General features: G+C 39.2%; 1 protein-coding gene across 1 annotated transcript in view; it reads right to left on the bottom strand.

Moving 5' to 3' along the window:
• Nucleotides 1–18,606, bottom strand: part of LOC133468197 (forkhead box protein N3-like) — an 87,394-nt gene that overhangs the window by 65,073 nt on the left and 3,715 nt on the right. The window lies entirely within an intron of this gene.

Raw genomic sequence — 18,606 nt, 5'->3', positions numbered from 1 at the left:
ATTATCTGCCAGAGTCGTCATTGGTCTGTACACCATGCGCCATGAGCCCGCCCCAGGTGTTTGATGCAGGGCTCAGCGGGAACGTGCAGTTCGGACAGGCCAAGGACATTCCCCATATGGAAACGAGTAGTGAAAATCTACAAAAGGCTCCTGCAGAGAAGAATGAGAAAACATGGCGTGTTTGGTTCGTAGTCAAGAAAGATGAATAAGACTACTGAATAAATGGAAGAGAGGTTTGAATCACTTTTTTTTCATGAATGGATCTTGAGGGAAATGACTGCTCGCTGTAGTCGTCTGGTTTTTGTGCATGCGTGTTTTAAGGGGAGGAGGTTAATTTTTCTGACTGAGTCTATGCCTCCATCATGCTGTAGTTAAGACATTGTGGGTTTACACATAGATGAACAGCGGCGACATGGACACAAACACACTGAACCACCATGAAATCACAGCTGCTCAGTTGCTATGCGGCAGTCTCGCCATCATTCCAGATAGCACACACTCACATGGCTATGTGAGACCGGGACAGTAACACCAGACTTGCCAGGGGTCGGAAGGTCACGGGCGTATTGTGACAGCACTGCTAAGCCACAGACACGCCAGACTCACAATTTCCACTGCGATCAAGCTGTGTGCCCCTGACCATATCAAAATCCATCAATGATGAATATGTTGAGAGTTGCTGCAAATTGCTTTGCAACTCTTTCGCTGTGTTTGAGATATGTGCAGAATGCATTTTAGCTGACAATAAATCTTACGCCATTGCTCATGTAAAAAAACAAAAAAACAAAAAGGAACTCAGCGTGCCATTCTTACTCATTAGTCTGAAGCTAATCTCGGGTTGACTAAATTTCACACATTTTAATGGCCATAAAGTGACAAGATAATTATTTGCATTGCTTTTAAATAGCCATGTTATTCACATTCAACTCTCTCTTTTAGTTGTATATTCCAATAATACAGTATATATATATATATATATATATATATATATATATATATATACTATGATCATATTGATATATATATATATGTATAAATATTATCTTATTATATACTATCACGCCCCCCCTCACTGAATGGCAAGGAGAAATCATGGGGTTTATTCTGAAGACAAACCAATGTTTTCAAAAAAGGTTTCTTGTCCAATAAAGGGCAATTTAAAGGTCCCATATTTTGGCTATTTAGACCCCCATAGAGTGACTCTCTAATATGGATGTATAAAAGTCAATTTCATTTCAAGAAACACCTTGGTTTTGTCATACGAGTGTCCAGAAAACGGCCCCTCCGACAGCTACTTCTGTTTGACGCAGTTTTGTATCCGCTTTGTCCATATATGGCTAAGACCGCCCCCTTTTCTCTGATTGGTTGTCTCCGTGTAGAAGACCCACTTGTGAAAGCACACGTTTATTATGTTGACAGCGCTTGTTCTGGAGCGGAGAGGTTGGTGGAGATCTTTGCTAGTGACGTAGATCCGCTTGAGAAATTCAAATGACCTGATTTCAGGCGTCTCGGTAGAAAAACGTCTGGAACTCAGGAATGTGTGGACTATTTTAATTCATATTTCACAAGTTTTCGGGGGCACCATAGAGCCAATATAAAATCCCAAATACTAGAAAAAGTTGTTTTGGTAAAATAGGGGACCTTTAAAATCGTGGGTGGTTATTTCCAGGTAAAATATGAAAACCTTTCGGAAATGTTTGTCAAAATGCAAAGTGAGCTCAAAAGCACTTTTTTAAAATAATTTGGCTACAAAAAAAACTTTTTTGGGGGGGAGGAGGGAATCCCGAGGTGTTCCCAGACAGACCAGCTAGGATGGTCTCTCATGGTCTCTCTTGCGTATCTTGGGTTGTCTCCGAGGCCTCATCCCGGAGGGATCCAAGGGGCATCCTAACCAGATGCCTGAGCCACCTCAACTGGTTCCTCTCTATGTTGAGGAGTAGCGATTCAACTCTGAGCCCCTCCGAGATAACCGAGCTTCTCACCCTATCTCGAAGGGAGAAAGAGACACCCTTGTCGCTTGTATCTGTGATCTTGTTCTTTCAGTCACAACCCACAGCTCGTGACCATAGGTGAAAGTAGGAACGTAGCTCGAACGGTTGCTTAGCATTTTGGTTTTGTTTCTTCTTCACCACGACAGACCGATGCAGCGGGTCTGCAGACAGTGCGCCAATCAAGCTGTCACTCTCCCACTCCATTCGTCCCTCACTTGTGAACAAGACCCCGAGATACTTGAACTCTTCCACTTGGGGTAAGATCTCTTCCTCGACCCGGAGAGGGCACTGCACCCTTTTCCGACCGAGGACCATGGCCTCAGGTGCTGATGTTCATCCAACCCACTTCACACTTCGCTGTGAACCGCTGCAGTGAGAGTTGATGAAGCCATCAGAACCACAACATCTGCAAGAAGCAGAGACGTAATACTGAGGTCACCAAAAAGCCTCGGCTATGCCTAGAAATTCTGTACAATAGTTATACAGTGTATTCAGAGCTAACTGTTGACTCTGCTTGCCATGGTGAAAGAATATCTTCCTCTTTTTACGATGAATCTATTTGCAGCTAGGATGGTTTGTAATATTCCCATTCATCAAGACACATTAACTGAAGCTCTCACCCCTTTCTAGACACTCAACAATGCCATTTACTTAAGTGGGCTGTCTCCGGACTAAGCTTGTGGCAAAAGATAGATTGAAATACAAATCTGTACAAATTCGTTCATGAGTTTATAAAAGGAAAGGTAACTTGTACATTGGTGTGTAGTTTTCTAATTGGCGTGGGTTTCTTGAGGTGCGGCTGAATAGTTAAAATAATCAGGTACTGTCCCAGAGGGAGGAAATCCATCATATTAAAAGAGCAAGCAAGGAACTAATTCCAGAAATCCATACAGTATATGAAGCACGGTGTCTCATGAACTGCAGGAGGATGTACGTGACCAATAGAATTAAAACTGAATGGGAGGGAAATTAGAGAAAATTGACCAGGTGGTGTGAAAAGTGATGAATAATAATACATTTTGACTTGTGAAATCCTGGATCATTACATTACAGTTAATCACCAGTGAAACAAGTACACACACACACACACACACAAATAGAATTTTTGCATCATTTAAGTGAGTCATCTTTGTGGTCAACATTTCTCTATGAAACATCAGATTTGTTTGTGCTGTCCTACATGCGTACATAATAGGGCTGGGTGATTAATCGAAATGAAATTGCGATTTCAATTTTGGCTTCTAACAATCAGAAAATGGTATAATCGAAAGAAAAATTAATAATGTGCAACGGCTTGGGTTGTGTATGCAAGTTGCTGCGTTGTAAACGCGCCCTGAACACACCCTGTGTTGTTTGTAGCAAGCTGTGTCGCATGTTCTTCTGCCTTCCTGGATTGTGCTTGAAGCTGTTAATTGACACCCCAGTTCGACTACTGTAAAACTAAACGCACAACAAAAATACTTGTAATTCCTCACATTGAATATTTAAATACAAGACACATCGTTTTAAAAATCGCCAGCTTATACTAACAGTCAATGGAAAACCCTTTTGACGGGCTAGCTAACATTAGAATTAGATCAAGGGAGGGATTTACCTTCAAATAACAAATATTTACACACAAACGCCATAGTAACACATACAGACAGACAATATAATAATACTAACGGGCATATATACTTCTTAATCTGTGAAAAACAAGTTTAATAAAATGTTATTTCCAACTTTCTTCTTTTACTCTTTTTTGTTTTTAGCTTATTGTAATAGGTAGCTCTATGCATGCATAGCACACACTGCCCCCAAGAGGCCAAGGTGTGTAGAGCAGGAACAGCAGATGGCTGTGGCTTTGTCTAAAAAGACACAAATGCTTTTTCCCCCTGACTGATATGAAATCTGACTAAAATGTTCCTGTTTTAGGTCAATTAGGTTTAGACAATACAGTCATCCCAGGCATGCCAAGGTTTTTAGCCATGGCTGTATTTATTTTTATTTATTGTTTTTTTATTTACATTTTTTAATAGTGAAAACTTATTTTCTGGTTGTTCTATTAAATTATATTTAAAGTTTAATTTTGTTAGTTAAATAAATACGAAGTTTTTGAAATCAATAATTAATGTGTGTGTTGTATGTACAATGTACATGTTAATGTGGTGTTTATTAATCGTGCTTTCAATATCAATCAAAATAATCGTGATCATTACTTTTTCCATAATCGCCCAGCCCTAATACATAGTACTGTAAAGAAGAGGTTTAAAGACAGTGACTATGTTTACATGTTAGGGCTGGGCAATTAAATGATTGCAATTAGTAAACGTGATCAATTTAAGGGCAATCACGGTGATCAATTTTGTGCGTCAAAATTGGCTGAAATATGTGTGACAACAGACAACAGAATAGACGTTTTCCTGCTCCATTTCCGTTTGCAAGTTGTGATAACTCAGCCTCCTTGGCTTGCCTGCTCCATAGTGAGACACCTCGTCCAAAACAGCCATCCTCCCAACTCCCACGGAGCCTGTCGCCTCGTCAGAGGCAAATGCTCCGTCGAGCCATGATTTTCTCCAAGAAGTACCACGCAAGTGATTATGTGAAAAGCATAAAATGCGAGCGTCAGTACAGGCTCTCACTCACTGCTGCCAGCACGTTTACGTGCTGCTACGTACGCACTAAGCAGTTCGGCCACCAGACAAAAGCAAAGCAGCAATCACTCGTGTCCTGTCTTACTGTTTTGATCATGTGGAGCATTGGGAGAGAGAAAAAATTGTTCTGAGTACTCAGTCCTACAAATTATTATATAATATTTTCAACAAGGAAGAGGTTGGATGTGGTTGCGATTTGTTAACTGGCAAAGTCGAATGGTGAAATGTATAACTAATTATTTCTTGTACTTGTGCTAACAGTTTATTATTTTTTATTTTCATTTTTTTATAAAATAATAAAGTATAAAATAATAAAGTATAAAATATAAAAAGTGTGATTAAGCAGATATGCTACTATACTTTTTGTGGATGGTCTTCACACTTAAATGTACTATTTTTCATAAGGGTAACAAACGAGGGGCACAGTTAAGGACTACCTGTGTTTTTTTGTCATGGACTAACAAAATACAAATAACTTTTATTCAATGGTAAACCAAAAAATGCAGTTTAAGTGGTAAAATACACCCTTTTGATACGTGGATACTCTTTGCTCTGTCATCGTGTCAGTTTAAAACAGAGGTTTTATAGATGTACCGCCACTTTTAAAAACTTTTTCCTTCCATCCTTACACTTTAAATACTGTATTTACTTTTTTAACCTGATGTAAACACACAGCTTCCTCTTCTACCTTTGGAAATACATTTTGCTTTCCTTCAAATACGGAGGCTGGTGCATTTGCAGAAAGCAGACTCTGATATGCAAATGCTTAGGAGGAATTAAGAGGAATTTTGTTTACAACCGAATAATCTGCGGGTCAGAGCCAGATCGCCCATTAGGCAACATAGGCAAATGCTGAGCCCGTCCAATGTAAAGCAATGGTTATTTAATATTACTATATATGATAATGCCATACCAAATGAGCAATGTTGCCACAGTTACCTTGAAAATGTAACTTAGTTACTTTGCTGATTACTTGAGCGTAAAAGTCCAGTAATTTCTTGTGTATAATGCGCATTTTACCCCAAAAAATTGTCAAGTCAATACTGCACATTATACATATGTATAGGATAAAATCTAAATGTATGCCGCCATCTAGAGGTTATGAAAAAGCTTGCATTCCAATATGCCAGAGCCCCCTAGAGGTTATGAAAAAGATGTAGCCTACACTTTCATTCCAATATGACAGGGGTACATATGATTGCATATATGAACAATTGTGCTCATAAGTTTACATACTCAGGCAGAATTTGTGAAATATTGTTGTTGTTTTTTTAATACGACTGATGACTGAACAACAACCATCATTAATTTCTTTAGGATTATGTTTTGTTTAATGATAATGCTTTCTGAAATGCTTAACATTTTAATTTGAATCCCATTAAAATAAAATTAAATGTGTTTCGCCTGGTCCTTCAAGTTTTCTTTAAAGAATTGTACACATTTTACAAATTCTTCCTGGCTAATCAAACATATGAGCAGAACTGTGTGTTTTCTCATTTACTAAATAAAAGTAGGGCTGTGAATTTCAAAATAAGAGCAAGTAAATAAAAAGAAAGTATTATGTGTTCAAATAAAGTGCTTAACTTCAGAATAATTATTTGAAAAAAAAACTAAGGAAATACAAATAATACTTCATGTTTTGATCATATGGGTAGAAGCAAAAACATGCATTGTAAAAATGCATTATACATAGGTTGAAGAGTTTTCCAGAATTTTTAGGTCAACTTTGGGGGTGCGTATTATACATAGGTGCGCATTATACATGAGAAATTACGGGTAACTTAGTTACTTTACTGATTACTTGATTCCAAAAGTAACAAAGTTAGAAAAAAGTAACTCTTTTGTCACTTTCAGAAGCTGCCAAGTGGCAGGAATATCACTTATCCACAGTACAAAAGAAGCATTAACTTATCCGTACCCATTACTTGGTAATGTATGCCACACAAGTTACAGAATGATGTCATGAACATGAACCAATAACTTAAATATTAGTGTAATTGAAGCCACATTAAATGAGCAACATAGTACAGTAAGTACCTAAATGTAAACAAGCACACCATTCTCAGTACACTTCTCTGAATACTCTTAACTAATAGAAAGATAGATGCCGATTGTGGTCCATGAAGGCAACTGTGTGTGTGTGTGTGTGTGTGTGTGTGTGTGTGTGTGCGTGCGTGCGTGTGTGTTTGTGAGTGCATGTACGTAAATGTGATGGCAGTTTGATATTGGGGGCATACACACAGACACACACACACACACACACCATTGCTCACACCATTGTAATTTTGATACAAAAAGTGAGAAAAGGTGACAAGATTATGCAACTGTTTAACTAGCAAAGCTATGGGTGATTGATGGTGGGGAGAAGCACTTACTACGTGACGGCAGCTGTGCAGCGCATTAAACCACCTCACAGTATGGACTACAGACAAAGTTGAAAGTTCTCCCTTTTCATTGTAAATATTATTTAAGATAAGTTCTCAAGTGAGTCAGTCCTTATTGTATGACAATTTTTGACCACGCACTTCGGTATGATTAATTAACCCACAATACATTGCGCGCTTAGCATGCCAGTAAAACTGTATTCTTAATGTGTAAATAAAAAAGTAACACAATCAAAAACACTTTTTACTAAGTAAAATAACAAAAATAGTGCGGTGATAGAGAAATCGTGCATTTCTTTGGAATTTTATGGTACTGCATCGTCACTGAGCATTGCAGAATCAACAGTCACCTCCCAATCGCTTTCTTTTGTTTTACTGGAAATTAGTAGTTTGCGTGAATAGTTAAATGCTATTGAATAGCTGGCCTGCGTTTTGTTCGAATCACCAGCCACAAATTAGTACTTGGTGAGAGACACTGATGACTGAAAAGTAACTATTGCTGGTTTGAAAAAGTAACTGTAGTCTAATTAGTTTCCCGAGAAAAGTAACGCGTTACTTTGCTCGTTACTCAAAATGGCGGCATTTTGGAGTAACGTGTTACTTGTTCCTTTTGTAACGCATTACCGGTATCACTGTAAATGAGCTACAGTAATAAAATGAAGACTCAGTTGTACTGCGTCACTCCTTTAACAGTGTACATATAAGATGATAACTTGCTTCAGAGCGATTAGCATCTGCATGATACATGAATCAGAATAACCAGTTTTATATTTCTTGAGCTGGGCAGCATGGAGGGGCTATTAACTGCTATATATTATTTGTAGAGATTAAACTTATTCTATCTGTATTTACATTGGCTTCATCAACGATTGTATTATTTGCTTTACTTTGTTTGTACCATATACAGTATATTACATCTCACTAGCTAATCTTTCCTGCTTTTAAAAGTGAATCAAAATTGTATTCCTTTTTAACGCTTTTGTGTTAAAGTTCAAATTGTTTAAAGCATGTTGATCATTTAAAACTTAACATCAGGGTTAAAGTGCACATTATTATTATTATGAATACACCATAAATGAGCATTCCCACATACCATATTAAACTGCAATTTACTGCTTCTTTCCATCTGCTAATCAACATTTCACTGTAACGACAATTACGTTACAACAATTAACGACAATTAAGTATCTAATCTAATATGCATATCAAGAAAACATATTGTATATTATATATACATAGTAGACAACAGGCGGCACGGTGGCCGACTGGTTAGAGCGTCAGCCTCACAGTTCTGAGGACCCGGGTTCAATCCCCGGCCCCGCCTGTGTGGAGTTTGCATGTTCTCCCCGTGCCTGCGTGGGTTTTCTCCGGGTACTCCGGTTTCCTCCCACATCCCAAAAACATGCATGAATTGGAGACTCTAAATTGCCCGTAGGCATGACTGTGAGTGCGAATGGTTGTTTGTTCCTATGTGCCCTGCGATTGGCTGGCAACCAGTTCAGGGTGTACCCCGCCTCCTGCCCGATGACAGCTGGGATAGGCTCCGGCACGCCCGCGACCCTAGTGAGGAGAAGCGGCTCAGAAAATGGATGGATGGATGGATAGTAGACAACATGTGTCTATTAGGTTTTAAAATAACAATTATTAAATTTGAAGTTAATTTTATATTTTAAAATGGGTGGCATTTAAATTAAACACAATGGTAAAAACAATGCTATTCGATTTCTTTTGTTGAAGTATGTAAATCATAGATGGAGGGGGGCGCCATATAAAATCTCACCGAGCGCGCCACATAGGGCTGTGCTCTGCAGAGGGTGTTAATCCAACTTGTTGGACAAGTTGAACACAGTCAGACAAATTAATTGCAACCGTTAGTGTTTTTTTTTTTTTTTTAATGTATGTGTAAACGTACTGTGTTTGTAAAGCTCTGGTGTGCTACATCTTTGTCATGTCTTTCCACTGTGTGTAAAAGAACAAATAGATCTTTAAAAAGAAACTGTACTGTACTGTGGATTCATCTGGAAAGAAAGTTGCAATGGAGAGAGCACCGTAAACCGTATCTCAAAGAGTGACCATCACACACTTACACAAGCTTGCAATTATGCACGCACACACACACAAGAGCACTTGGGTGCTTACATCATAGGGGAAGGTATTTTTCCCCCTTACTTTGCCAGGGAACAGGCCCACGCATGAACACACAGACGCTGACTAAGACTCCTGGTGGTGGGGGTGCAGCGTGCGTGTGTGGGTGTGCGTATATATTTACTTTATTTGTGTGTATTGGTTTGGCGTACGTTTGCATAACAAACACACGTCATTTAGTTCATCATCCAAAATTTCCTCTGCAGGGAATAATAAAGTGGAATATCTGCAATTTTGAACACAGTCCTTTTCTGGGACGCTAGTCAACCGCCAATTTGGTCAGATTTAGAATCAATTGGAAATGGAATTACATAATCCATTTCAGGGTCAATAGTAACACTGTAACATTTTAACAGCCATCCAAGTGTAAAAGTAAGTTCAACACAGTTCACACTATGATGGTGTGTCATTGCAAATAGAGAGAGAAAATTGAGTACGGCTGATGGAGAGTAGACTTCATTGATTGCCCTTTTTACCGTTCTTAAATACCATGTAATCATTCAAAGAAATTTACGGAAGTAAAACTTTATTGTGTATCCGCTGATGAGCTGTGACAGACGTTAACGTGGTGGTGAACATACAGAAAGAAGTTTACTACAAGTCTTTTGGAAGTGAGTCTTTTCACGTTAAAACTAATGTGTTCTTTTTTTATTGTCCAGTTTTGTAGTGAGCAGCCATAGAGATCTGTATTAGGGTTTTTGGGTCAACAAAGTACAACACCAAGGGCATTCAAATTAATAGAGTTCCACTAAAATTCTTATTATCAATCTACTTAGATTGTTCTGTTTGGATACATAAATGTGTTTATATTTGTGAACTGGTCACAAATATGTCTGTTCAATGTGCACCAATCTGTGGCTTGTGAAGATTTTTGGTGGTTTGGCCTTTGTGAAAGCATCATAACCATAATCCTTTATTTGATAAGAGATTCTGCTTATAGTTTGTAAAAGTGTGTGTGTGTGTGTGTGGATAGTGAACTTTAGTGTGTGTCTGTGTGAGTGTTTTGATGCTCACTTTATAAATTGTTAACCTGTGGTATTATTTGCTTTTGGTTGGTGGTTCGAGCAAGAAAGTGGGACAGGATGATTGAAAGAAAAAACGTGTTTATATTGTGTGTGCGTGTGCGTGCGTTTGTCTACGGTCTCATTTAACCCATCCACCCTAATGGGTTATGTCGAGAGCTTGGCCATTTATAACCATAGAACACACAAATCCATTCAAGACACGACACAAACAGATCCACACTTCCTTTCTACAACAGAATTCCAACTGTGAGCTCAAAGAGTTATTTTGGTAGATCGCCATAAAAGGCTAAGCGTCATATCCCCTCTCTTTCTCTGTGACGCAGTGTGTTGCTTTGCTAAAATAAAAATCGGACAGTACCATATCTGTGAAGTCAACACCGCATCTTCTCCATCCCCCTCTCCATTGTTGCCTTTCACAGAATGTGAATCAACAAAAGGTCAAACGGCCACAGATGAAGGGCAATAAGGGGATGGAGTTACCAGCTGAGAGACAGCCGGGGTATCAATTTAAAAAAGGAGCCACTGAAAAGGGGCCGAATGAGTCTGTAACCTGTGCGTTCGATGTATGTGCGCGTGTGTGCGCGCGTGTGTGTGTGTGCGCGTGCCTGCGTGTGTGTGTGTAACAGGGCCATCAGTCAACATGCTGCTAAGAACTTCGGACCAAAGAGAATAGTGTCACTTTAACGGAGCCGAAGCAGGAAAGGAGTAAACAGATTGAACAAATCAGATGGTTCCTAAGGTCATTTTTGTCCTCACACGTGATTACTCAAACCAACACACAGACACCCTCCGTGGATGGCTGCATCCATTTGTGACATCACTGTAGCTAGTCAGAAAGACAAGGCAAGTATGAGAGCGCTAAACTGACGTCACCCCATTCACTCAATTATGTAATCTCGGTGTCCAACGGCTGCAGGACAGACATGCCATGTGTGTGTGTGTGTGTGTGTGTGTTTGTGTGTGTTTGTGATTGCTTGCAGGGCAAGAACATATAATTGCAATCTCATGTGTGAGAGGAGACATAAAAACCAGGCATGCTTATGACATCATTAGCACGGAGGCGGGCTGGCGTCAGGCTGTGTCAGAGTGGGAGCGTTTGGGGTTGAAGAGGAGGAGTTCACATCTGACCCGGCTGGAGGAGTTATGCAACACACATCCAAACTCAACAGACTAGAAAGTGCTTTTTTCAGCATTTTTTTTTGTCTTTAGTGTCTATACAATATGTGCGTCTTCTATCACTTTTTTTTGCACTTATACTTGAGGCAAAGACTGAATTAAAACACATGCACTCAAGCACAATGCCGAAATGCACACTCAATATTTCACACGCACGCATGCACACAAACTCTCATAAACAAAGCTTCCTAAGGACAGGAAATCCTTCCGCCCACGTCCCTGTGTTGCTTGGCAACCGCAGCAGCGTCATTCTGTGCATGCCTCCACCACGGAAAACAATACGAACAAACAACATTTCCTTGAACTCTGCAGCTCTTTTAGAAGCATCTAAAAGTAAGCCAACGCTGAGGAGGCTGACACCGATGCCCTCCAATTTGTTGGTTATGGATTCATACCAAACATGACATCACCTCCTGTAAACATAAAACCCCTTCTCTCTGTTCGTGAGCTCTATTTTTATACCAGCTGACGTCTTTTAATGCTAGTACGTGTGTATTTCTGTATCACTATGTGAGGTTGCAGCTGCCAGTAGCTCAGTGAGTCTAAGTGGAGAGGTGATTTTTGGGCCAAGCTGCCTGGCACTGTGTGTTTCATATCAACAGAGGGCCTAGTGAAGACTATTAGAACCTCTGGGATACAAAGGACCATTATCCTTTAAAACTATCTTTATCGCTTGGCCACGCTGTTTTTCCCCTGCAGTGATATAACATTGATTTGATTTAAGTAAAGGCTTTTTATTTTATTTTATTTTTTTAATCAAGAAAGATACAGAAACAGGGTTACCACGAGACCAGTTAGCATTTGGTAACAAGTCTAAATAGTTGAAAACCCTGATCGGGCTCGTCTTTCCACAATGGGGTGTGTAGACGATAATGGCAATCGCGTCAGCTTCCTTTCCTTCACATTCAATGCATTGTTTTGTAACAATCAACTAACAGGAGGGTGTTCAGCTTCACCCTCGATGGGCAGACTGAAGCATACCACTGTGAATTGTACCCTGATAAAGGGATGCAGGGGGTCCACGGTTTCCGGAATTCTGTTCCTGAATTTGTAAGTCGTAACACACCGTAGTCTATCATTAATCTTTCTAACATTAGGCATGGGCCGGTTACTGGTTTCAAGGTATACAGTCCGTCCCTCACGCTTCACTTTTTGCGGCTTGACAGTACAGGAAGTCCTCGATTTACGAACGAGTTCCGTTCCTACGCTGGCGACGTAACCCGAATTTACGCGTAAGTCCGATTTCACAGTTAAAGTCGAAATCTATGTCGAAATACATCTGTTACGGGTATTGTTCCACATGATTGTGCGATTAGCGGAGGACCCGTTGACGTTGAATGTGCAGAGGAGCTAATAAAGCCATTAAAGCAGCAAATCGGTGCTTCGTGCCTTTATTGTTGCCGCCACCCAGCTCAGCTGTGCAACGAGAAAAGGGAGTTAACCCCTCAGCTCGAGTACGTCGTAACTCAAGGACTTCCTGTATTGCACATTTTTATATCATACATATTGAATTTGAATTTGAGATTTTTCGCTATCATGGGATTTGGCTGTGATTATTTTTCCACACTGACTGTTACTGCAGAGCAATAAGCGTTAGTCAGGAGCAGAGTGGGTAAAAGACAGAGACTATCCAAAATGTGTGATCATTTCACACTTAATAAAAGCAGCTAAAGTGGAATGTGCGTTATTGCAAAGCAGAAAAAAGTTGCACAACTGCACGTCTACGGTAAAGTAAACAATGTTAGATAATTTAAAATAGCCTATCCGCACTAGTTACAACAAATTGTAATCCCTCCACAGGTGGTTAAAGATAGACATAGCTGCTTGTGCACTACATTACTTTATTGAACAAAGTTAACCAAATAAACACACGCACTGATTAAGACACGACTTGCCACAACTGACGGTGAGTCACTCAAATATGTTAAATCATGCTCTAAAGTTTCAGTGTGTGTGAAGTAATTTAATTAGAATAAAGTAATTTAATTACATTAAGTTGCACACATTATTTCTGTCATGTTGTAATGTTGGTTTGACCTGACTCATTAGAATACATGACCTGACTAGAGAATATTTTTTAAGATATTCAGTATACAGTACACAAGTATATACAGTCAATGAAGTCATTTAAATAGACACATTGCTCCATCTTGTGATCGGATCAGTGATTAGTTATTGTTTTGTTATTGCTTTTAAACTCGCTGATCGGTGATTGGTCCCAAAAATCCTGATGGTGTAAAACCTAGTTTTTACCAAACATTTTTAGTGGTGATTCGAGGAAATCGGAAATTCACTAAAACTTGTGATAATATGTGGGTCTAGGGGGAAAAAAGATGGAGGAAGACTGTCTTTGCCATCTGCTCAATATAGTTGGTGATTAAGAAAAAAGGCAGAAAATTTATTAAGTACCAGGGAAACTTTTCGGCATGAATCTGGGCATTCTGAGAAATGTCCTTGTTTGATCATCATCAAATGCATCAAATATGTATTGTTATTGTTTTTAAAAAAATATATATATATTACTTTTAAAAGAAGCCAACTGTATTTCCCTTCAAATAAATTAACTATTAAAGAATATATGTTTTTTAACTTGTAACAAAATAAAGTAACTCCAGCATCATTCATATATTGAATACAAGTATGTCAATATGCAGGAATAGTGCTGCCCCTTCACCACCTTGCCAATGGCTAATTGAAACAGGATGTGACGAAGAGAATATTGCCCACGTTGCCCACGCTGGCAAATCAAAATTGCCAGCGTCATAACTCAAAAGCCATTCCTAATAAAAGCTAAAGTGGTCGCGCTCATTCTGCTGTGTGTGAATGGTTCATGGTTTAGTTTTTACCCCCGCTTCGTTAATTTTTCAATCCGCCATCCAACTGCTGCTGGCTAAGGAGTCAGGCACACGGGCTTTTCTAGTTGCGGTTAGCGGCGCATTGGGGAAGACAAGACCCGATGCCGTTTGGCGCCAGTTGAAGCATGCATATTTATTACCGCGACGTACATTTAACGTGTCGATGGTCAATGTATTCTGCAATTCATATTAGTTCTTGCAGCTAGCTAGTTGCCTTTTTCGTCAATGCACGTGGTACAAATCCCACTCTGGTTGTCATGCCGAGCTGGCTCGAACCAGGGCCGTACGTAGCTAGCTAGTCACAGAGCTGCCAACCTATAAAAATCCACTTTCAGAACAATTTGTCCAAATTTGTCTGAATTTCCATATTTTCAAAATTTTGCTAAGAACATTAAATTGTGAAAGTCATACTCATTAATAAATTATAGCTTCAATATTTGTCATTTTAATGTTTTTATTACATCAACCTTTTAATGGCAGACGCAGTTCCAGCCTGAATCAAAGTACTAGTATTTTGACATTCCATCATCAAAAACATTAGTGTCTATGGATTAATTTGCATTTTTCCAATTCTATTTTTAACCCTGGTAACAAAATAAAAAGCAAGTCCATTAAAGGGTGTCACAGTGGACGACTGGTTAGCACATCTGCCTCACAGTTGTGAGGACCTGGGTTCAAATCCGGCCTTGCCTGTGTGGAGGTTGCATGTTCTCCCCGTGGCTGCTTGGGTTTTCTCCAGGTACCTCCCACATCCCAAAAACAGGTTGGTTAATTGAAGACTCTAAATTGCCCATAGGTGTGAATGTGAGTCCGAATGGTTGTTTGTTTATATGTGCCCTGCGATTGGCTGGTGACCAGTTCAGGGTGTACCCCGCCTCTCGCCTGTAGTTAGCTGGGATAGGCTCCAGCACGCCCACAACCTCAATGAGGATAACCGGTACAGAAAATGAATGAATGAATGAAAGTCCATTAAAGCAGATTAATCCGATCTCAAATGTCAAAATTAAAACTCAGCACTCTATTTTGCAAACAAACAAATAACATTGCTGATAGATTGAATTGGAATTAGTTTATGTATGGACAATAGTTTTGGTTTCTATTTTGTGTAATGTACTTCTTGTACGTCTTCACTTGCATGCTATTTATATTAGACTTTACACGATCAGGATTTTTGGGGCCAATCACCCATCTGTCTATTTAAATGACTTGTTCATTTACTGTATATACTTGTGTACGGTATACTGAATATATATTTTCTAGTCAGGTCATGCTAGCACTAGCTTGCTAGGCTACATGTTGCCTGCTTGCGAGCCTATCGTATTAAAAGTACGTGAACATACATACATATCAAGCAATCCCTGAATGAAAGTACTCTTCCGAGCACCGGTGACCACAACCACACATTTTCCCCCATTTTGTTCTTACAATACACATGGCGCGATCCATTGTTGTCATCCCCCCCATGGTAACGCACGTATCCGGTCGTGTCTGAGTTGACAAGATAAAGCCTAGTGATCGTAAAAGATGGAATGCGGTGGTATCGGAATACACGGTTTTATTGTAGTAATCTAACATAGTGCAATCGTGAAAGACCAAATTTGTCTTGTAGTCTGATCCAGGCCTTACGTGTTGTCTGTCCCAGACATGTTGTTTGTCCCACACCACTGACATTTTTTTAAAAACGGCGAATTATGACATTAAAGCCGATCAGCATATAATGCTATTATCAGCTGATACCGATCAAGATCCGATCAGATCGGTGTAAAGTCTATTTAATATAACATATTTATATTCCCTATAGCCAGAATTGCTATGTAAGAGACGCAAATTTCCCCATTGTGGAACTAATTAAAGGTTATCTTATCTTATATTACAAATATGTATTAATAATAATAACAACCATAATAATAATATACTTTCCTGCCCATCTACTGACGTGAGGTGTGCAGTGACGTACAAATTAATTTCCGGTACAAACGCAGCGTCCTGTGTGTATCATTTTATATTTATATCTCTAAAAACGTATTAATTGGCCTGTTATTTTGTTGTTTAAATTTGGTTACTCTCCGCAAAAACACAGTTCCAGCTAGACCTATGTGACAAGTGTACCGTAGCACCAAATCCCACATTTCAATCTTTTGCGACCGCATGACACAATAACTTAGCAATTAGCATCATGCTCTTCCGTCTTTTCCTACCCACTCCTTGCCCTCCCTTCGTGACACTTGTAAGAAGTATGGTAAGAAGAGTAGCTTATTCGCTACCATGGAGGCGATGATCAGTGACTTACAATGCGTAGAGACCGGATGTAAAGAGAACATTCACCTCCGCGGCTTGGCAGTCGGGGGGTGTCATAAAATAGCGTGCACCAAGCAGTTGTTAAATGTGGACGCGACGGTATTGTCAGATGCTGGATTTTTTTTTCAAAAATCCGGAACAGTCAGTGTTACAGTCGTAACAAGTCAACGTTCAGTGATTTCCGTAAAAAAAAATGGACGTTCCGTAACATTTGGCAGCTCTGTAGTTATTTGGGGGCCCACGACAAACATAGTCAGGGCCTCCCCTCTGCCCCTCTTATGTAATTTAGACCACTTGGTCCTTCTTTTGAAATCTGTTACAATTATCTGTCAGCTAAGGTTAGCTTACTAATATTTACCACCAAAGATTTAGAATATTAATGTTCATCTTCAACTAAAAAGTTTTAGTTAGAGAAAATTCTATAGTAAGTCCTTAAGATCCTTCTTGAGGGTTATCAAATAAGTGAATCAATTTAACACTGTGACTATAATTGATGAGAATATTAATCAACATTTAATATAGTTTACCATTTGAACCGCTTTTATACTCACATCTTGGTGATGAAAAGTGTCAATCACGCCACTCTCCACTATATACTCGGCTGCCACTGACAGCAGTGCTACTGCTACTGGCAAGAGCATCATTATACAGTATTACATTTTTACGAGGCATGAGGTTAAATCAATAAGTCAATATTCTCCTGTGATTGAAGGATTTTCTTTTTGCAATTCGATAGTAAAATAAAGATTTGTTCATCATATCAATTTATCATAACCCTGTTCTACAGGAAAGAGTTATTTGTTGGCCAATGTTGGGTTGGTCATACTATAAAATAATGTATTTCTTGTGTTTAGGGAATAATGCTGAAGATAAACTTCCTCCAGAAAAATCGCATGCTAATTTGCAATAGCAATATTTGTTTAAAGAAACAAACAACAAAAACTCGCAATTAAGAGTATTTTCTCATATCATTCAGCACTACTCCTGATTGATGATTAATTGGGCCCACATTGTTAAAGTTTATCGGCTTCCCAGTGACAAGGACTGGCTAAGTGTGGCTAAAGGTTTAGCCAGAGAAACACGTTGTGTTGATGTTGTGGCTAACTACACACGTGTGGCTAGGAGATTTTTATAATATTGAGCCACATTGGCTAAGAGGTCACGTGAAACCAGTGGCAACCTTGAATATGTGAATGCTGCCTAATGGCGTTCAGACCAGCTGTTAAAATCACCTGTACCAAAGTTGACCTTAGGCTAACATAGCTTACCCAGAGAGCGAGAGAAACAGAGTCACTTTCTGGCGCTAAGAGTCAACAGCCTGTTGCGATAGCTCTGACTCACGTTTTCTTTCTGTTTTTCTTTATCCTTTGTTGTATTTCCCTCATTTCATTATTTTCTTTGAGTCCAAGATGTATTGTCAGAGAATATCAACACTATCAGACTTAACTTCATAAACCTTGTGACCACCAATAGGCCGCTGGCGGAATAGCAGGCGACGAGCATACGGACTGTGACAGTTTGGTCTAAAGCAGTGATTTCCAACCTTTATAGAGGCAAGGTACATATTTTACAATAGAAAAATCTCACGGCACACCAACAAACAAAAACGTCACAAAAAGTGGATACGTTAATTACTGTATGTACTTCCTGCCATCTAATAGAAGAGCATTTATTTGTTCTGTCTGTCACTGTGCCTCACTGGCATAAATAGATGAACATAGATACATTATTTCTTGTAAATAAATAATTTTTTTGAGCAATTACATAATTTCCCACAGCACACCTGAAGAGCGCTCATGGCACACTAATGGTTGAGAATCACTGGCTAAAGACACAGGGGAGGCGCTGCAGGAGTGTTTTGATGTCACTGACTGGTTTTATGTTTTTAAATAGGTACAAAAAAAAATCTATTATTTTATTATTCTTGGCAGTAGTAGTTATAGTAGTATTAGTATTGTTTTATGTTTTATGTTCGATTTTTATTTATCACCAGCACTTGACTTCAGCAGCGATTTTTTTTTTAAGTGCTCCTAAAATAAAGTTGAGTGTCTCTTAGGTTTTTAACTCAAAGCCCGGGGGCCAGATCTGGCCCGCCACAT

The sequence above is a fragment of the Phyllopteryx taeniolatus genome, chromosome 18, assembly GCF_024500385.1.
Source record: "Phyllopteryx taeniolatus isolate TA_2022b chromosome 18, UOR_Ptae_1.2, whole genome shotgun sequence".
In the NCBI taxonomy this organism is placed as follows: domain Eukaryota; kingdom Metazoa; phylum Chordata; class Actinopteri; order Syngnathiformes; family Syngnathidae; genus Phyllopteryx; species Phyllopteryx taeniolatus.
The sequence above is the reverse complement of the archived record's forward strand: the minus strand, read 5'-3'. Positions and strand labels throughout refer to the sequence as shown.